General features: G+C 41.9%; 2 pseudogenes; one reads left to right on the forward strand and one right to left on the reverse strand.

The window, feature by feature from the left end:
- LOC147448531 (uncharacterized) overlaps window positions 1–5,060 on the reverse strand; it is a 32,056-nt pseudogene extending 26,996 nt beyond the window's left edge.
- A 98-nt stretch (window positions 5,061–5,158) lies between these two features.
- The window catches only part of LOC147448532 (uncharacterized), a 41,729-nt pseudogene continuing 24,073 nt past the window's right edge, over window positions 5,159–22,814 (forward strand).

Genomic DNA, 22,814 nt, shown 5'->3' on the forward strand with positions numbered 1-22,814 from the left:
AAAAAATCATAGTTGAACAACCTATTAGGGAACTACGGACACAGGCCGAGTCTTACGAAGGTCTTGAAAACGCTAAAAGGATAGACTTGGTTGAACTAGGAGAAGAGCCTAAACTGGCTTACATTGTGAATGACCTAACAGAAGAAGAAGAAAAGCTTTTGCTGAGCTTGTTGAAGGAATACCGAGGTATCTTTGCTTGGTCTTACAAGGATCTCAAGGGTGTTGATCCAGAAATCTATCAACATACCATACCCATGAGAGATGATGTGAAACCAAGTAGACATAAACCATACACGTATAACGAAACATTTTCTAGGAAGATAAAAGAAGAGATTGAAAAACTAAAGGAAGCCGAATTCATTTACAAAATCAAACACACAAATTGGGTGTCTTCAATTGTGGTAGTACCCAAGAAAAATGAAAAATTATGAGTGTGGGTTAATCTCTAAAAGGTGAATGAAGCTACCATTAGAGACAAATTTCCTCTTTCGATAACTGAGCATGTTTTAGAATGAGTTGTAGGAAAAGAAGCCTACATCTTCTTGGACGGCTTTTCGGGATACAATCAACTTTTGGTTGACCCAAAGATCAGCATAAAACTGCTTTTGCAATAGAATGGGATATATTTGCCTACCGGGTTATGCCATTTGGGTTAACTAATGCCCCAACCACATTTCAAACATTGATAAGCCATGCTTTCAAAGAATACCTTAGGAAATTATTAGAAGTATATATGGATGATCTATGCATACATTCATCAATCCGGGCCGATCATTTTGAACACCTCAAAAAGATATTCGAACAATGTAGACTTTATAGTATTTGCTTAAAGCCTGAAAAGTGCACATTCATGGGTGGACAAGGAAAACTTCTTGGACATATAGTGTCTAAAAATGGCATAGCTACTGATATTGAGAAGATTCATGCCATTATTTATTTTCCTAGACCAACAACAATAAAGGGGGTACAAGCCTTCATGGGACATTGTGGATATTACCGACGGTTTATCTACATGTACGCTATAATTGTAAAACCCATGTATAGCTTGATTACACACTTCGAATAGACCGAGGTGTATGAAGAATCCATCATGAAGCTCAATCAAGCTCTCACCTCAGGTATTCCACATACATGTAGATGCTTCTAATTTTTCTATCGGTTGTATACTAGCTCAACCAGGAGATGGAAAAATTGACTTTCCAGCTATTTCTTATGCTAGCCGACAATTGAACATGGCGGAAAAGAATTACACCACCGTCAAAAGAGAAGGATTAGGAATGATCTATGCCGTTAAAAAGTACAGACATTACCTAGTAGCCAACAAGTTTGTGTTCTTTGTGGACCACCAAGCTTTGTTGTATTTGGTCAACAAGCCATGCATCACATGGAGAATAGTGACATGGTTCATCATTCTTCTCAAATTTGATTTCATTGTGGTTGTACAAAAGGGCACTACACATCAACCAACACATCATTTGTCAAGGATTGTTTTAGGGAAATCACCTAAAGGGGTAGACAATGATCTACCAGATGCCTATTTGTTCTCCGTGGAAATGATACCTAGATGGTCGGAAAACATTGTGTCATTAATGACAATAGCTCAAGTGGATTCAAAAATACCACTTCCTATCACAATCGGGTTAATCGAGCAATCGTCTATGTTTCAATTACTAGCTGGAAGGCTATACAAAAGAAATAGGAATGGGATATGCTTTTATGCACTATGACATTCGGAGCACATTACCGCTCAGATAGACGCACAAAAACAAAGGAAAATTTGAAGGCAAAAAATCTCGGGAGCGGTTATGCTAGAGTCAATAAGCACGGTAATGGTCCTTCGCAATCATCGCGGTAATACCCCCGGCTAAATTTCCGCAATTATATCCGCAGATTTTACCGCAATTATTACCGCGACGATTATCGTACCCGGAGTATTTTTAAAAAAAAGCAGATGACCATTTGGATGGTAGGACCCATCCAAATGGTCATTTGCCTTTTTTTTCCTATACATTTAATAAATAAAAAACAACAATTTCATTGCACCAAAACTTTGGACCAAAATCAAATGTTTAATAATATTGGAGAAACTGTTCAAAAACAACAATTTCATTGCACCAACCAAATTCAAATGTTTAATTATATTGGAGAAACTATTCATTACAAAATTGCCCAAATAGGCGATGCATGGCGGCTATACAACTGTGGCCAAAAGAACACTTGGGCCAAAATCAAGTGTTTAATTATATTGGATATTACAAAATTGCCCAAATAGGCGATACATGGGGGCTATGCAACTATGGCGAAAAGAAGATGCGCGCGCGGGCCCAAAAACACTTGGAGGATTGAGCTACTCGGATCCTGGGACCTCCCGAGGGACTCCTTGACTCTGGAAAAGAAAAAAACAACAAAACCTTTAATTAATACAAATGGATACATAAAGATGCATGCAATGATTTTTTAAAAAAGTTCACACTTACAGGCTATAGTGTACGACATGCATTTTCAAATTCTTCGCGATTGATTTTGTTGTTTTCATACAGCCAGCACCATGTCTGATATTCGGAGTGGCTCTCTCTGTATCTCTGGATCTCTCGGCTTGGACGGGTCATAGTAATATTTTGCTGTATATCAATGAAAAAATATCACAAACCAACCTTATTACCACAAATTAAATCAATTCAAATGAAAATCCGCACACTCACAAATTTATCTTTCCATGCTGCTTTTTCGCTCGAGCCATAATGCGTGGGCGTTTGCTGCGCCCTCGCCTCCACCTGCCGAGTGTGCGCCCTAGCACCTGTCGCTCTCTCGTCCTCCAGCTCACCTTGGGCTTTCTCCCACTCCTCGTCGTGAACATTTCCAGGGCGATAGTTGTGACCCTCAGATTCAAATGTTTGCTTTGTCGCCCTCTGCACACTGGACTTCTTATTTTTCAAGAAATTCTTGATGTATTCCTTGAGCCACTGCCTGGAGAACTCTTCCACTTGCGGATTAAGGAACCGCATGAGCAATGTCGTGTGAATGTACGTCACGTCGGCTGGGTCCTCATCTTTGAAAGATTTAAAGCAATCTTGGTATGTCGAGTGGATAAGCTGGTTAAGGTGCCCTCAAAATGTCCTCCCCAAAGAGGAACCTAGATCTACCTCCCCCCCACGATGTATATAATAGTAGTACCCACGAGCGTCCGGGGCGGGTGCATCCCTCTCCTCATCCTCATGTGGAGCTCCAAGGGGTGAGCGAGGAAGTCGAGGTGTAAGAGGAGGTGAATTTGTAGCACTGCCCCCTCCACCACCAAAGCAGCACGAGCCACTACCTCGACGAGAGCGTGAGCCACCACTACGGGAAGAGCACGGGCCACCCGAAGAGCACTGGCCCAAGCCCGAACCGCTAGGTGGTGTAGGCGACGGATAACTCGATGGTGCGGGCGTGGATCGCTACGAATGCAAGGTGGAGGGAGCTATGTGTGACGGGAAAGTCGAGGGTAAGGTGGAGGGAGGCACACTCTGCACGATCAGAGTGCCGGCGCCCGGTGTCGCAAGCGGTGAGAGCCCATAGGCAACCAACTGTGCTGGTGTGTACCGCCCTCGAAGTCTCTGCTGCGAGGATAGCCACTCTTCCTGGGCACGGTATGCCCTCTCGAGGTCGGGGTCGTGTACTGCATCTCGGAACCATCGAAAGCCGAAGGTGGATTGTGACTGGTGGGAGGAAAACTGCGAGTAGTAAGCATCACAAGCGTAATCGTAAGAGAGGCCCTCGGTGAGAAAGTCCTCTATGGATAATGCATGCATTGTGCACAAAATAGTGTGTGAAAACACACTAATTTGTGCACAATCACACACTAATGCAAGCATTAGTGTGTGTATAATGCATGCACACACTAATGCTTGCATTAGTGTGTGCTTGGACACAAATTAGTGTGTAGAAACTAACTAATGCGTGTGTGTATAATGCATGCACACACTAATACGGGCATTAGTGTGTAAAAACTAACTAGTGCGGCATTAGTGTGTAATTTGTGCACAAAATAAACCCTAAAAACTAACTAGTGCGGCATTAGTGTGTAGTTTGTGCACATAATAGTGTGTAAAAACTAACTAATGCATGCACACACTAAGGCTTGCATTAGTGTGTGCTTGTGCATGCATTAGTGTGTTTACACACTAATTCATGCACAAGCACACCCTAACGCAAGCATTAGTGTGTGCTTGTAACGCATGCACGCACAAATGCGGGCATTAGTGTGTGATTGTGAACAAAATAGTGTGTTTTCACACACTATTTTGTGCACAATCACACATTAATGCCCGCATTAGTGTGTGTATAATACACGCACGCACTAATGCGGGCATTAGTGTGTGAATGTGCACAAAATAGTGTGTTTTCACACACTGTTTTGTGCACAATCACACACTAATGCAAGCATTAGTGTGTGCATGCATTATACACACACTAATGCGGGCATTAGTGTGTGTGTGTGTGTGTGTGTGTGCAATGTGTATGCATTGTGTGTGTGTGTATGTGTTTGTGTGTGTGTGTAGAAGAACGAGAAGAAAGAGAGAGAGTTTGAGCACTTACATTCGTGACCTCGGTCTCTTGGAAATGGTGGGGATGGAGATGAAGAGAGTAATAGAGGTCGGAGATGGAGATGGAGAGGGAGCTTGGAGATGGAGAGGGAAACAGGCCCGCGTAGAAAAGGAGGTCGATTTTGAAATTTTGGCATTCAATTTGGCAGGGGCACGCAGGTGCCCCCTTTATATAAAAAAATCTTCTTGAAATATTACCGCGAGTATTACCGCGCAGGTTACGACAATTATTACCGCGAAAATCTATGACAAGACATTAAGGTTACGCTGACTGACTGCATGACCTGTTGTACCCACTACCCTCTATCTTTAATGAGTGTTAGTCATGTCAGTACAAACATTCTTGATTTTTCATATTCTTATTTAATTTTTTCTTATTTAGTGCGTGGTCGTGTGTGCAAGACGATTGGGATGACGTGGGTCCGCCGGTTGGCGCGGAACGAACTCGATGGTTGGTAGAGCGATTACCATGTCCATGTACACGATGTAAGCGTGCAATTGAATGGCTTCGACGTATATGCTTGGCTCACGTGGATGATTATGGGCTATGGGACTATCCGAGAAAACGCGCTCGAATGGAAACTAGCGATCCGAGGGTTTTGGCATCCATTGATGTTGCTCCCCATTGGAGTGTGATCAGAGGCGGAGGCGGGAGAAGGACGGAAGAGCGATTGCACCAGGAAGTAGTCATGGGAGGGGGGTCACACCCGCCATCCAATGTGGGTGGGTCTACACGAGCGCATGCGCATCCTACATCCACCACATATGGGGATCTCCCCACCACCCCGCCCCACATGGAGGTGGAGGAAGATCATTTGCACAATATGGCCGAGGATCTTCTTGCACGTGAGGCGGCGAATGAGTGTGAGCCTGAGTGTGCATGTGAAGAAGCTGGCCAAAAAACCAAAGATTCATTGCTAGAGGCAGCACACACCGCTCTTTATGAGGGATGCTCCTACTCCATATTACGAGCGTCTCTTGAGATCTTGAATATTCAAGAAATGTTTGGATGGAGCAATGCAGGGGTCGATGCACTATTGTGGTACGTTTAAGTGTAATAAGTGTTAGTTGTGAGTTTTTTTCGTGGTTATATGCAATAACGAGTATTCTTTAATTATGTCATAGGCTATTAGGCAAGATGATGCCTAAAGGAAATCATCTTCCAGAAAATCGAAGGAAGGCACGACAGGTGGTGACAGGTCTTGGGATGGACTATGATCGCATACATGCATGTGTCAATGATTGCGTGCTATTCCGCAATCAACATGCAGGCCTTGATGCTTGCCCCAAGTGTGGAGAATCAAGGTACAAAGAGGGAATTCAAGGAACCACAATACCTCGCAAGGTTCTTCGTCATCTCCCCCTCGTTCCCCGCATCAAGCACATGTTCAGCACCAAAGGAACAAGCGAGCTTCTTACATGGCATATGACAAATCGCTCCACCGATGGGGTTATGAGAGTGCCTGCTGACCCGAAGGCATGGAAACACATTGAGCAGACATGGCCGAAGTTTAGAGAAGAGCCTCGTCACTTGAGGCTTGGTTTGGCTAGTGATGGGGTAAACCCATTTGGGCATCAGTCTACCTCATGGAGTACTTGGCCAATGGTTGTTGTGAACTACAACATTCCACCATGGGAGTCAAACAAGAAGGGGAACATTTTTCTCTCTCTTCTAGTCCCAGGAAAACACAAGGTGAAGAACATGGATGTATATTTAGCACCTTTTATTGAAGTGCTTCAAGAGCTATGGAACGGCATAGATGTTTTTGATGTATGAAGACCACTTCGTGATCAGCGCACAATGATCAAGTGCATTCTCATGTGGACCATGCATGATTACCGCGGGCTTGGAGAGATTTCTGATAAGCTTTTCCTTTGTGACGCTCTTTAATGTCTTTGAATTGGTCACTTATATGCGGTTATGTCTTTTGTTTTTGTAGGACTATCGACATCTGGACATAGGGCATGCCCAACTTGTGGTCCCTCACTCGTGACAGAGAGACCCTCTCTACTGGGTAAGGTGATCTACCCCAATAACCATCGCTTCTTGCCGCCCACACATCCATCTTGTGCTCCACCGTGCAATGGGATGGAGCCACTCCATTGGACCATGGCCGATTGGGCAAGACATTGGAACGAGCATCACAACACATTGCCTCCTCCCAATGATCCACCTAGGGGTATGTCTAGGTACTCTATTTTCTTATCACTACCCTATTGGGCTTCATTAAAAATCCAACACCTATTGGATCCAATGCATGTGTTCAAAAATGTTGGCCAAGCTATATGGGATCACATAGTAGGTAAGAAAGATTCATTGGGGGCTAGAGAGGACATGAGGGCCATAAGGAGGCTCCCTCTTTCGGCCACACCTCGCATGGGGCCTTGGGGGAAGATGGTTCTTCCAAAGGCACCTTGGATTCTATCAATTGTGGATCAAGAGAGGATGAAACAAGTCATTGCATCCATCCGTACTCCAACAGGTTATATGCGTTCGCTCAAGGGTGCCTTCACTAAAACTAACAAAGGAGGATCCACACAATTGTATGGGCTCAAATCCCATGATTGGCACAAGATTCTTCAGGTAATGTGTGTGTGTGTGTGTGTGTGTGGTTTAGGGTTCTGGATACTAAAAAGTCTTTTTGTTTGTGCAATAGTTTTTGCTTCCAATTAGCATTTGCGGATTTGCGGACATGAAGGTAAAGACTGCAATATTCAAGGTGGGAGAAGTTGTCAGGTATAGAACATTTGATCCTCCCTCCTAAACTTTACTTTGAAAACTAACTTTACTATGAAGATTATGAAGGGTTTTTTGGTTATAGGTTTGTGAGTTCCAAAGAAATCGAAGTTTCAGCCATTCCAACAGCTCGACTTCTAGCGATTGAAGCAACTTGTGCTATTGAGGATGCATTCCCACGTTCTATCCTTGTTAGCCAAGTTCACCTATTGCTCCATCTTGTTGAGGAGATAGCCATTTGTGGTGTGGTTCACTCAAGGTGGATGTTCTTTCTTGAGAGGTTCCTAAAGACCTTGAAAGACTTTGTAAGGCTACGATCACAACCAGAGGTACTCATCGATCTTATGCGTTAAACCTTATTAGGATTGGGTTGTATTCACAACGCTTTTTATTAGTTACTTTAATCACTAATGGTTTCATGTACATGTGTTCAGGCAAGCATGGCAGAGGGTTGGATTGTACAAGAGGCTTTTGTGTATGTCTCTCAATATCTTTTCACAATAGACCCATCATTGCCTCGTTTAAAGACGGAGGAAGAGGATCCAGAAAAACACGCAAACATTCCAAGTGGGAAAGGTTCTCTCTTGATTTTGGATAGGGAATTTCAAGCCATAGTCAACAACCATTGTCTACTCAATGCTCCCATCATGGGCAAATGGGTGGATATGTATGTGGAGGTGCGTACAACGAGAGAAAGGGAGAGGGAAGCATGGAAGAGGTCGCATGGCCGTAGGCGAGCACCTCCCTTTCCTAAAGAGCTTTCCAAATACCCTGATCTAATTCCAGTTGGGTGGATACACAATGCCATGACCAAGGCCAAGGCACAACGAGAACAAATAAGCCCTAAAGAAGGAGTACGTGCGAGGATGTCTACCAAGGGTAATATACTCAATGTGTTTAGTGTGTGTGTGCGAGTGTGTGTGTGTGTGTGGGTGTGTGTATGTGTGTCACCTCTCTCTCTCTCTCTCTCTCTCTCTCATCTATCTTGATTGGTTTTTGCAAGCCTTCACATTCAAATCTATGTGGTCCGAAGGACGTCATTTTCGAACCCGCAAGATAGATGAGCGTCGAACAACTCATGATAGTGGAGTTATGGGCAACTTTGACACGACAACACAAGAGGTGAGGGAATGTGGAACAATAGAGAGGATAATCAAAGTGGACTTCAGAACATTTCACAAATATCTCTTTGACTACCGATGGTTTGCGGGTGAGGTTAAAAGACATGAGAATGGACTCTATATGGTAGACTCCGGGCAATTTCATCGCGGGAAGACCAAAAACTTGGTGCAACCTAGTAGTTGTGAGCAAGTAAAGTCCATGTGAAACTCACTAAAACATTATATGATACATACAAAACTACATTCATGTTGGTGTTTGCTCTATGACCTACATGTGTTTTATGTGTCTTGTATGTATCGAAGACGACTATGGTATGTTATTCCAGTCACACCACGGAGCAAATCTATCTTTGCAGATACGAACATAGAGACTTTGGAAGATCCCACCATACCATCTCAAGAAGACGCCAATGATGATGATGCAATTGAGGTCGAGGAGAACCAAACATTCCCAATAACCAACCATAGTGAGAAGGAGGACGAGGATGGAGAGGATGATGATGATTCAATAGGAGAGGCTATAGAGGATGAATCAATAGATTTATTTGTTGATTGGACATGGATGTAAGCACTTGTAGAGATCTCTTGGAGGATGAAAATTAATAAATATCTTTTGGATTTTGACTTCTTTCTCTACTTATGTTGTACAAAAGGGCTATTACGCAAGACAATACAATTTTGATCATCGTTTGCTTTCCATTTCCATATGAATGCATAGTTGACATAAGATTTTGAGGTGGAAACAAAATATTTTTGTTTATAGAATCTCATGGAGTACAAATGAGTAGAGTAGGAGAATCATACCAATAGATGAGGCAAGCAAAGAGAAGAGAGGTACAAAAAATCCCAATGAGAATGGGATTTCTTACACTCCGTGCAAAAAGGGGGTGACAATACAATTTTGATCATCGTTCGCTTTCCATTTTCATATGAATGCATAGTTGACATAAGATTTTGAAGTGGAAACAAAATATTTATTGATATAGAATCTCATGGAGTACAAATGAGTAGAGTAGGAGAATCATACCAATAGATGAGGCAAGCAAAGAGAAGAGAGGTACTAAAAATCCCAATGAGAATGGGATTTCTTACACTCCATGCAAAAAGGGGGTACCAATTTTTGAAAAGTAACAAAATAGAATAGGATTTATAGAAAGGGAAAAGTGGGAGAGGAATGGGTCACTTGGATTCTTTTTCGGGTGCGGTAATCTGGGCGTTTATTTGTGCGGTAATACAGGCGGTAATTGTCGCGGTAAAGCTAGGGAACGCGCCGCCGGGTCTGCACCATACACTCTCTCTCTTTCTTGAAGCTCTCTCTCTCCTCTTATGCGGTAATGTTGTGCGGTAACATCACCATTCTCCCATAGTGATGCATTAACCTTGAAGAAAAACAACAATAACTAAGTCAAGAACATGTTACCATAGTAGGACTTCACTTTGCGGAAGACCAAAATATGCAACAAATCTTGAGCCTTGGAGTATTTTTGCCGACTATGAGGAGAGAGATTAGATCTTTTGTAAAGGATTGCCCTCAATGTCAAAAAAAAACACCCATACCTCATGTAACATTGTTTCAAATGTCACCTGTTCCTAAGTGGAGTAGTTATCTGGTTACTTACTTATTGAGCTGAACATTTCCTGAGGATATGAGTAAACGCCGTCAAAGAGCAATTGAAACTGAAGCAAGAGACTATGCTCTTATAGGGAACCAATTGTATCGGAGAGGTAAAGATCAATATTTGCGTCTTTGTGCAAATGAGAACGAGTATATTCTAATTATAGAGCAAGCACATGCTGGATTAGCTAGAGGTCACTTTTCTAGTGAGACCACCGCAAGAGAAATCTTGATGGCAGGCATATGGCGGCGAACACTTTTTGTAGATGCTAAAGAATATGTTCAAAGGTGTGATGTTTGTCAACGAGCAAAAATGCCACCACGAGTAGATAGCATGCCCTTAAGACCAATGATGGGGGCTAGAGATTTTGCAAAATGGGATATATATTTTGTTGGACCGATGCAGTCACCTGCTTATAGAACCCAAGCTCAATATATCATTCTAGCTACGGCTTATTTGATCAAGGGGACCGAGGCTAAAGCAACTCAAAAGAACGATGCAAGAACTACTGTTGCTTTCTTATATGAGTATGGGACTGCCAATATAGATTGTGAGTGATTGGGAAACTCATTTTCTCAATGAGGTAATAGAGTATTTTCTTAATGAGTTTATGGTAATTCATAACAATCAGCTCCCTATCACCCACAAGCAAACGAACAAGTTGAGCATACGAATAAAATTCTTAGCTCGGTGTTGACTAAAGTGGTTAGTTCAAGAAGGACAGACTGGGAAATGAATCTCCATGCTGCTTTATGGGATTATCGAGTTTCATTCAAAACAACTTTAAATGCCACACTCTTTAACCTTGTTCATGGTCTTGATGCCATACTGCCAATAGAATTTCTATTGCCGACATTAAGGGTAGCATAGAATCTTGATTGGACTGGACATGAATTGTCAGAAAGACTCAAAGATTTGGAAAAACTAGACGAGCAAAGGCTAACTACTGTAGCTCATATCTATGCACAAAAGCAAAAAAACAATTTTTTGATTCCCACTTAATCACAAAAATATTCAAAAAAGGGGACTCTTAGTTTTAATCTATTCCCTTAAGCAACACATTTCCAAGTTCAAGAAAAAGGGAAACAGACCGTTCATCATGGAAGATGTATCTCCAAGTGGAGCAGTAAAATTGTCCACAATAGATGGTGAACCAATGGCTAATTGGATTAGTGGATGTCGTTTAAAGAAATACAATTTTCCACTAACCAATGAATTGCTAGGAAGAATGCATGCATCCAAACAAAGGAAGATCAAACGATAGCAGGTTATTGATGAAGCCCAAGAAGAAGCTTAGCTTTGGGTACTCAAGAAAAAAGCTACTCTCAAGAATCAACAGATACCGATTCCCATCAACACTTTGGAAATAGACGATCGACAATGGGAAATACCTAAAGATTGGTTAGATGGAATGGACCTGTGCATCAAAGTACAACTCAATAATCATAGCACCAATGCTTTGTCGACACAGAAGCTAAAGTAAATGCAGTCAGTTATTCTAGATACAAGAAGGCCACAAGTCAAGCATTGACGGCAAGAATAGCAACAATCAAAGGATGCAAAAAGAACCCAACTCCAACATTGGGAGTAGTCAACTTGAACATGATAGTACATGGATTTTCATGTCCTCATGAGTTCGTATGCTTGCCAGACGAACACATGAATGAAACGATGATTCTTGGAATTCCCTAGATGCGAACAGACAAAGCAATCCCACATTGGGATACAAATTAGCTAAAGCTATCACCTAGTGGAGAGCAACTCATTGTTCCAATTACACCAAGCAAGGAGGAATGGAAAAGAAGCAATCAGCAGACCAAACCACGAACTCCTCAATCTTCTCCATCCCCTCAACAATCAAATGCTACAAGTAGCATGCAAGGAGTCATAAAAATTTGGGTACCAAAAGCACAGGTTAAGGATAACCCGATTCAAATTTGGGTACCAAAAGCATAGGTTAAGGATAAGCCGATTCAAATCTGGGTGCCTAAAACTTCACCGACAAAACAAAAGAAGGTTCCAAGGGTTAAAACACAGAGGCGAGCATCTCCGAGCAAGGAACCTTACATGGAAATGGTTTGGAAGAAAAAGGAGCACTTATATTCTCCACAAACCGCAAAATCAATCAAGAAATGGTGAGTTAAGTCTCAAAAGACTCCAACACACCATGCAGCACCAAGCTGACCAAACTACCAATGGCGCAAAAAAGCTCGACAACAGTCAAAAGTGCTACCAAAAGCTCAAGCAATTAGTGTACTAAAACATCTTGATGGTACAATCAAACAGAGAGCACACAAGATACAAGATTTTCTCTTTGGAAGACATCCACAGCAGCAAACCTCGACATCAGAAACCCTTGAGTTAATTACTGAAGACCCAGCTCTTGCACAACATATTGGTTTGAGTTGCATTGATCTTCATATCATGGTAGAGACAACCACGGCTATGCATAGACACGATTGTTCTACCCATGCACACAGTCCTCCTGGAGTACGCCATCTAGGAGGGGTGGAAGGGTACTAAGTACTAAGTAATTAAGGGCAATGTTTGAAGAGGGAGAAAAACGTTTGATGTTAACGTTGTGAGCGGGATGAAAACACACAGAGCGCCTCTATAACGACCTGACACACACTCTTGGGAAGATACACACACACACTATGGGGCACCACTCGGCTTACACAACACACCTGGCCGAGACAGGGAACACACCTCTGGAGTGAGAGGAGAGAGACTATCCACTTGCCCACTCCACACAAACACACACACACACACACACACCCAAAAAACTCAGCTCAAAAGAGGAGAATTTATGATGTTTAGATACAAATGAGCTTGGGCCAACACCAATGGGGCAAATAGATCACACAATATGGGTAAAATAAGCCAGATACAATCACAAACTGGAGAAGAAACTTCGCTCATAGGAGAAACTTACACAGCCAAAACAACAGAAAAAGAGGGAGGAATTTGGCAAAATGGATAGCGCCATCGCGTCCGGAACAGCCCAAAACCCCAGTCTACAATGTCAAAGTGCTCAAATCGAACCTCAGATGAGCAGTTTACGGCCAAAATAGGCTCCAAAAACCCCAAAAACACACATTCGGCTGTTCCTCCTCTCTTATCCACGTTTTTTCTGGTCTTCTCTCTTTTTTTTCAGTTCCCACACTTAGCTTTATTAGTTGGGCACCCTTGGACTTTCAGTTGACCTCAAACGGACCCCGAACAGGCCAAAAACTGACCCCGCAGTGCATAGTTGTCACCTTTTTGCACCATTCGCACACTTGGCACTCAGGTTTTTCCAATAATGCGTCTCGCAACCACGTGAAGTGGCCCCAAAAAGTGGTCCTAATGATAACCTTTCTGCATAACTCTCACAAGAAAACACCCACGTTGTGTCCGTATTCATCCACGTGCAAATATTGACCCCGTTCGGCCTCCTGACGCCACTAGATGCCATCTGACGCACCTGCTTACCTCATGTCTTCGGCCCGCAAATAGCTTCCTCGAGAAGTTTTACGCGCTACCAACTCCTCCTTATTGTAGAAAAAACACACTGGTACTGATAATAGTAAAAATCGCTGCACTATGTACACCCTGTCCTACCTGTACACACGTGGGCCCCACGTAACCACCTGGCTATGGAAATTGGTCAATCCTTTATCAATGCACCATGCATGTGTATGTACATATGCGCAATCCCTTACTTCAAAAAACTCCTAACAACATGTGATTTTTAGCAAAATTACCTAATAATGCCCTTATAATTTATCATCAAGGAAAAATTCACAGATAATATCTTCCCGATGAGTGTAAATAGTGTATATACTATCAAAAAATCATCAAAATAGTCATTTTTTGGTTATTTTTCATCATTTTTATTAATAATCAGGCTTAAAAATAGAAAAATCCAACAAAAAACAATAAAGCTCTATTTTTCAAGGTATTTTCTTAATTGTTGGATTTTTACTTTACTTTTTTATAGCATTTTGTTATTTTTTTCTTTGATTTTTTAAAATAAACCGCTCAAAAATTAATAATAAATAGCAGGGAAGCTTAGATGGAAAAACGGAAGACACGATGGTGATAAAAAATACAAGGTGTACAAGCATAAAATTTTTGAATGAAATCAAAAGATGAAAGCGGGAAGCTTAAATTAGGCGGCCATGCTTACTTTTGCAAAATTCTTGCAGAATGAGCTACAGAAATCCGATCAGGGAAATTTTTGAGTCTAACATAGATTTCACGGCCTAGTAGTACTAACGAGGGAATCTGGGGAAATTTGGTTCAGGAAGTCCGGGTATAGATATCCAAGGTAGGCTAAAACCACCTCATTTCCACGTGGAGCCTTTGTAGAGAGAGATTTCGGCCTCTTTCGCGCGACTTTTTTGGAGCCCACAGTTGACAGAGACATGAGGGGTAAGTTCTTTACTCGACAATGATCCATTTTTTACGGCCGGTAGCTAGTGCAAAGCCCTAGAAAAAACCCTAGAAACCAAGCAGTGCACAAAGACCTACAAGCTAAAACTGACCATAGCGGCCTGTCAGCTTGACCAAATCAGATGGGATTTGAACCATAGCATCCCCTAACATAATAGAACCTTTCTATATCATCAGATGACCATTAGGCAGGGGTCCAGGGGGTCCCCAATAGAAAAATTAGGTTTTTGACAAATGCGAGAATTGCGACTTGACTCCATAGAGGGCTTGCTGATGAGGTCCATATACAATGCATATGATTGGTTTGGTGAAATCCATCAACCAAAGCCCTCAAACAACAAAAAATGACTCGAAGGTTACAAAGCGTCAAATCTGATATACAAGGTCAAACTGACTTCAAATGAGCCAGAATTGGATAGGTTGCTTTACCACTATGCTGTGGACAAGTCCAAAGCCTCAAAGTTGACCGACCAATCCAACAGGTAGAGTAGTCACAAAAAACGGTGAATTCAAAGTTACCAAAGCACAAAGTGATGCCGGCATGACCAAACTTGACCAAATTCAATTTAGGACTTGTATTAGGTGTATGAAACATGTCTAGGTCAAAAATTGTAGGTTTTGCAAAGATTTTATCATTGTTGTAAATAATCACGATTATTTACTTTTGCATCAGTTTTTCTTGAAAGTTATCACCTCACCTCACCTATCATGTGTACACACCTATTATATGCCAAAAATCACGTATGAGCCAAAATGACCACCCATTACTTTGTAAAATTGTCAAAAAAATGCAAAGAAGTCTTTGCAAGCCAAATTGGGTTATGGACAACATTTCTTGATCCAAATCACTTCATATCTCATATCCAAGGTCTATACAATGCCTACAACCAGTTTGTACCAAAAAATATCAATTTTGAAAGAAAAGGTAACAATCGCGATTATTTACTTTCTGGTCCAAATGGGGGAGTTTTGATATTTTGCCATCATACATGTCCAAAGTACATGATGTGTTAAGCCCACTAGAAAATTTTGAATCAATTTGGAGCTCAAAATCTCAAATTTTCTTTATATCTATTGTTTTAGAGACCTAAAGCCAAAATTTGGTACCATTTTCACTCTATGCATCCAAATGAGCCCATATTTTACTCAGAGTATGTATTTGGTATATACTTCAAGCCTATAAAGACAAGTTTGCAAAAAGTTGAAAAATTTCCTCAGTTGTAAATAATCGCAATTATTTACTTTGGTTGCAAATATTTGTTTTGACCATGTAGTTTTGTTCCTTGCATGTTTTTATGCATCTTTGCTTGTTCAAAAATTGATTTGAAGCAAATTGGCCCAAATTGTCAGCATTTCAGCCTAAAGGACATTTTAGAGAAAAATCCAAAAAACCTGCTAACATTGCACTGTATTTACTGATCAGGAGTCATGCAAGCAGCGGAGTGGGCCAAGAAGAAGCTCAACCAAAAGGAGAAACTACAAGAACTAGCCCGCTTATCAACTAGACCCCGAGTCAGTCAAAGCAGCAAAGGCATCTAGCTACCTCTCTAGAGAATAACTGAAAGAGCACCACAGTACGATCTTCACTGGCAGGTTCAAGAGTGAAGAGGGGCATCAGGTGGAGTTGTAACTCCTACCCAAAGAGTTCTAGGATGTAGCCGCAAAGCCAGAGACAAAAGAGGCTAACCACAGGCTGGGGCTTAGGGATTTCTACGAACAAGAGCCTTGCGGAGTGGATTTTCAGAAGGATTATGAGCTTCTATCCACAATCAAAGAAGACAAAACCACATAGATATCTGACACCCAAGGGAACAAGGGAACAAGGTCAAAGTAGTGATCACAAAAGAGATAGTGGCAGAGGCACTCAGACTACCCACAGAAGGAATGACCATGCGAGCAAGAGACAGGAAGATAGCCGGAACATTTACCAAAGAGATAGGTGCGGCTACGTTAGCCAACCTTATTCACAAACAAGTGGAAGAGCCAGCCCATTTGTACCACCAACACTTCCATTTCTTGGCAAAAAGTCCACCAAGCTACACTACACCAAATCACGCTGTGGCCACCACATTCACTTGGGTTCTCAAGTTGACAACAAGACAACCAGTGGACCACGTGCAGTATGTTTTGATAACCTTGAAGGGCACCAAGAAGGAGGGAAAAATCACGTACTTGGGTGCGCCAGAGGTCTTGACTCGAATAGCATATCATGCCATCAGCATGGCCGACAACCTACCGCCTGCTCTTGATCAGAACACATGGATATTGGTAGCACAACCCTCTCCAAGAGCTACAAGGTTAGGTAAAAGATCATATAAATCTGATGAAGAGTATGCTGACATCTCGCCAAAAAGGCATAGTAGTGAGAGCTCTGACAACGAAGAAAAGAGAGCTTGGAGAGAAGAGATGAAAGGAAAAGTTGTGGCCGTACACCAAGAAGAGCGATCTCAAAAACAAGCGCGCTTTGAAAGAGAGAAACATGCGTACCAACGCAGTAGGCAAGCACAAGGGAAGGACCCAGAAAAATGGGTACCTGCAGGACTTAAAGGCCCTGAAACAAAGCATCATACAAGAAAAGAGGCTGATGATCCAACAGAGCGTTTAGAAAGAATGTACCAAGAAACTGAAGCTCTAAAGCTGAAGGAGTTAGAAGAAGCTCCTAAGAAAGCCAAGGAGGCGGAAGATCAAAGGAAAGCGAAGGAAACGGCTAGAAAAGAACAAACTTATGGATCTCCCCGACCCACCTCACCGCCTACAGAACAACAAGACCATCCCATGCCTGGGCCCACCACCATCATCGGTGGGCAAAGACATCGATGAAGAAGCGAAGCCTGAGAAAGACAAAGATTCTGAGTCCACCAAACAAATAGAATCCACACAAGAAGCTGACAAACACAACAAACAAAAAGACAAAAAGTCCGAGGAAGAATAGGAGAAGGCCGCCGAAGATACCTAATAGGCTGAAGAGAAAAAAGAAAGTGAATTTGTACAAGAGTCTAATAAAGAAGCAGATGTAGAAAAACAATCTACCACTGCACATGAGAAAGAAGTCGAGCCAGAGAAGGAAGAAAGGCCGACAACTGAAGAGACAACAAGGTTTGAGACAACACCCTCCCCTTCTACTAAGCCTTGAAAACTGCCAAGACATCAAAGCCTCGGGATATCCAAGAAGAAGACCGACCATCTACCTCTACATCGATCATGCAGCAGGACGCCACACATGAGGCTGCAGGCACATCTCAGCTGGCAAGACTGGAGGAGTGGCAGTCAAACAACGAGGTAATTGTCCAAGTCAATGAATATGCACAGCAAATGCAGGAAATGACGGAGAGACTCCGTTTAGCAGCATTAAACCGCATCACAAAGGCCAAGGAACTTGAGATGGTGATCAATGCTCTCCAAGGAGAGTTAGAAGACAGGATGACTGTCATCACTGATCTTCAAAGGCAGGTACAAGAGCTGAAGGTAGAAGCTGAACAGCATCAGTTAGCCAGAGATAGGCAATAAAAAGAAATGGAGAAGTTAGGTGATCTACTCACCAAACTATCCGATACCTGCAAAGCAAAAGATGAGAAGCTTGATAGAAGTTACGAATGAACTTCTTACAACATCTCTATCAACTCAAAAAATTCAGGTGCAATCAGATCTTGCCAATGCTTCTCTACAGTACTCCGAGCAACGGATCAATGATTAGGCCATTGTCTTACGACAAATCAAAGAAAATCCATCCATGGCCTCGATAAAAGAAATTGATGAAGTGTACAAGGCACTCGAGAAGAAAAACAAAGACGTTGAATTGGAATTGAAGCTAGAACAATCACAGCGTAGGGACCTGGCACTTCGTAGGGACCTGGCATTGATGCGGGTTCATAGAGAGGAGGAGATCTTAAAGGAGATAGCAGAACTCAAGCGAATTAATCAACACCTCAGAGATGGGAAACCAGACACGTAGGAAGAGGTAGGCACTTCAGAGCCACCCCAGATAGACATACCCTCTGTCTCATTTGCTGAGTTTGAGACACAGTCCACAGCAGAACCGAGTGGTGATGAAGATTTTTTAGATTAACATCACGGATGAAGACAGAGTACCAATGGTCCAGCTGTCAAAAGATGAAGAAGACAAAATAAAGGAGAAGATCACCTTAGAGGTGGATGAGCAGTGGAAAGCCGCAATGGATTGGGAGTTGAGAGTTTTACACTTTGTCAACGTCACTTAACTCACTCCCAATTAGATCAATGTGCAATGGCATCAACAATCCTTGTGATACCCTCTTATCAAAGTGGAACTATTACAGATGAAAGAAAGGCTGTACAAAGATATGCAAGAAGATGGCGTAGATAAAGACCACCCAAAGTGGAGGTTAAGGCTGAAAAAGAATTCAAGATACCTGATTCTGTTCACAAGAGCACCTGCAGCCCTTCAAAGAGATCCAACCTTTTGTTCTGTACCCAGAGTAAGGACATGGCAAGTGCATGAAGCACTGCAAAAGAAGAGGCCAACTTGGCTTAACTTCCCCAGGCTGCCAGCTCCAAAGAGAGGCCAAGCAACAAAGGAATACATGGTGAAAACCCTAACGGGCGCCATGTCTTTCTTCAAGAGTCTACCAGACCTCTCCTACGCCATGTTATGTAAGATCTGCAAAATGTTGCTAACATGTATACAAGTTTTAAATGAGCATGAGCAAACAAGAGCCCCATGGCTATCATTTTTAGAATGAAACAAAGGCTTATGCTACGATCTGAGTGGGTAACCTTCAAAAAAAGTCCTTTACGGATTCTATGCCAGATGTATATTCTTGCCATCGAATAATATGTTGGCCTTTGAAGAAGCTAACATGTATACAAGTTTTTTATGAGCCTGAGCAAACAAGAGCCCCATGGCTATCATTTTTAGAATGAAACAACGGCTTATGCTACGATCTGAGTGGGTAACCTTCAGAAAAAGTCCTTTACGGATTCTATGCCAAATGTAGCGAATGAAGATATTTGCACCAGTGATCAACAACCTAACACCCACCTTTGTAGGCTATTCAATAAGGGAGCTCAAGAATAAAGTAACAAGGCAATTTTTGCGAGCCGTCAACCTGAAGACTATTTCAACCCATAAAGCTGTGTCAAGGGCACAGGCAAGGATGGGAGGAATGTTAGCAGCAAGCTAACACGGACACCATTTTTTGGAGTTCTCTTTGTAAAACATTTATTATTTTGATAAATCGGGAATATTGTAACTCCTATTTTCTCGGATAAACTCTGTAATTAATGAGCCGGGGCTACAAGCTAAGCCAATTTTTGTAAGTTTTTGGATAAGAAATACACAGCGTGAGCTAACGGCGCTTGCTTCTCTCCTTCTTGCGCTTTCTACTCCCTCTCCGGTTCACATTGCGATTGTGTTTGTTGCATTGCAACCGCAGGTAAGAGCTCTACACATTGATGTAAGCCATTCACAGTATTTCGTAGCTTTTGGTGTCACCGACCCGCGGCCTAATTTCATCATAACTAGCAATTTACACTTTTAAATAAAAAACTAAGCATAAGCGGAGTATTGGGGCATCATTGCTAAGCCTTTAGATGCATTCTGGGCCGAAAACGACTAGGTCAATAATCCACTACTGTTAATAATCACGATTTTGGAACTTAACCTAAAGTGGGGTTTGAGACCATAAGCATGTGTGCTTAGGTTTTATAAACTTGTCCTAGAAGTTTTGTTACGTTTGGATGTCATTTGATGCTGTAACGGATGTAATTTGCTTACTGATGAGCGATTGGCTTTTGGTGATTTCAGTCACTTGAGTGTAGCTTGAGTTAGATGCGAGTTGTTAGTTTTTTTTTTGAGAGATTGACAACCTCTTGTAGCCTCTATGCACTAGTCAAGTCAGCTTCATCGCATGGTTTGACAAATTCATCGTGGTTCTTGCTAATACTGCAATAAGATAGGATGGTGAGGTTAGACATGCGTCCCACAGACATAATTGGGTTACTGCAGATAGAGCATGAGACTCCATTTCCCTGGGTTCCTTTATTTCTACATTGAAGCTACAGAAAGCAAGACAAGTAAGATGGGACTCCAAGCATCTCCAAACATTAGCAAATACCTTTTTGTTAGAGGGATATTATGAGCCCAATAGATGCTTCATATGCTCTATCGATGCACCGGGACATCCTAGCATTGTTGTTGACAACGCTATCATGCAAACATGGGATCCATTGTGGCAAATGGTGAATGAAGAGTTTGAGGCAGAAGTCAAAGATACATGTTGGGGTGACCTTTGTGGTAAAATGTTATATACATGGGATGGCAACCATAAGTTATCCACTTGGATGAAAGTTCTTAAACAAATTAAGTTTTGTTCTCTATGTGGTTAACTTAAATGTGCATTTGGGTTTAATTTACTACGTGATCCATCATGTGATTGTACACGTAGCCTACAAAAAAGATATCAATTTGTATCCAAGGGTTCGTGTCAAACTTGTGGAGGTAGATGTTGGGTTCAAGTCCTTGTTAGTATACACGTGGGAAACGCCTCTTAAAGGCATGCAGATACACTTGTAGTTTGCATGGTAACCTTTTTGCTATATATGTAAGGCCTCTTTTTAATTAATACAAGAAATATCGCTATTTTAGATGCTGTGTTGAATCTCTCCCTCCCTCCTCTCTCGCCATCTCCCGCATAGTCTTTTCTCCCGCCATGGCACCTCGCCATCATCCCCCATAGGCTAAGCCTAACACTTGTATCCGATCCTTAGGGTGTTGCAAAGGCGGCTGGGTAACTGCCTACTTGCAGTGAAGACGCACGCATCTTCAAAGGTGGTTGTTCCTAGGCGGCCAGAGACCATAGGCGCAGTGGCAGCAACGCAAGACACATGTAGACAACATAGCATCTCAAGATGTAGGGGACATGGAAACATCTCAAGATGGTGCCTTGGCAGTGTGTTTTGAAAACGCAACCCCTACAGGAATTTCAAAATGCATGGCATAGCAGTTGTGTAGAGTGTGTTGGCGGGAGCTTTTGAAAATGCTATTGCAAAGGTTGAGCTTGACAACTAGACTTCCTTGTAAGCATCTCAAAAGTTTGATTTCATGCAGATAACGCTACAAGTCAACCTATGAACACAAAGGTAAATATGATGCAATATCCCTCGTCACCATGCTTCTTGAAATATTCAATATAGAATAAAAAATCAATAATTTTAATGGATCCGGATTCCACACCTGGAAAATAGAAGTGAAGCGATATCTGATGCCAAAGAATCTGTGGAGCGTCGTCAATCCTCTATAAATCGACGAAGCAGGAACATCCGCTGTAGTTACCAGAGCACTATCTCTGCTGAGCAACAATGCAAGGATGAGCAAGCATTACATATTATTCTCACATCTTTCAAAGATGATTTTATTTATTATCTAGATGAAATGTAATCTGCGCAACATTGCTTGGATGGAAGTAGAGAAAGTGTTTGATCCCAAAGCCAAATGCTCCAAAATGAGCCTTAAAATGGAGATGTATTCTCTTTCTATGCATGACAATAAGAATATTGCAACTTTAGCTAACAGACTAAAAAGCATCTGCACTCAATTGATTTATGTTGAAGCTCCTGTCCCAGGTGAAGATGTTATAGCCGTTTTTCTAAATAGCCTACTTGCAGAACTTTGTCAAATTGTAAGTACTTTAAAGGAGAAGGATCCGCTGCCTTTTTTGGATGGTATTGTTAATTCATTGCAAGAAGATGAAAAATGATTACCATGTATTAGTTCTTTCATACCGACTGCATATGTAGCTTGTGATTGCACTTCAACTGCAAATTCAACCATGCCTACTACTAGCACTAGCCCTTGTGCAATATGTGGCCACAAAAATCATCAAACCAAGTATTATTTCAGCAAAAATCCTTGCATCATTGTGGAAATACCAATCATCCTTCAGATACATGTTTTAAGAAGAATAAGCAACATATCAACATGGTTGAAAGTGATGAAGATGGTGAAGCACCAACGCTTTGTGTAGATATTGATGTCCTGTAGTTTTCATTCTGTTTTATGTTTCCTTTTGTGTTAGTCATTTTTCAATAAAGTGTACGGGTATAGACACTGCCACACATCAACAAGGATTTCATTGACGTGATCACGATCGTGTGATTATGTTAATAACTCTAGTAATGACACAAAAAAACACGTGATCACGTTAATTCTTAACGTGACTTTGCTGATGACTTGCAAAAACCCATAGGGACGATTAGCCTGTCGGGTAAAAGAATATTCCTTGTGGGTCCCGCTGGGCTTTCTCATTTTCTTGGCGGGCTCGCCGAGAAAATAAAAAACCGCAAC

Source organism: Adiantum capillus-veneris, chromosome 10 (genome assembly GCF_014529385.1).
Source record: "Adiantum capillus-veneris isolate H3 chromosome 10, ASM1452938v2, whole genome shotgun sequence".
Lineage (NCBI taxonomy): Eukaryota > Viridiplantae > Streptophyta > Polypodiopsida > Polypodiales > Pteridaceae > Adiantum > Adiantum capillus-veneris.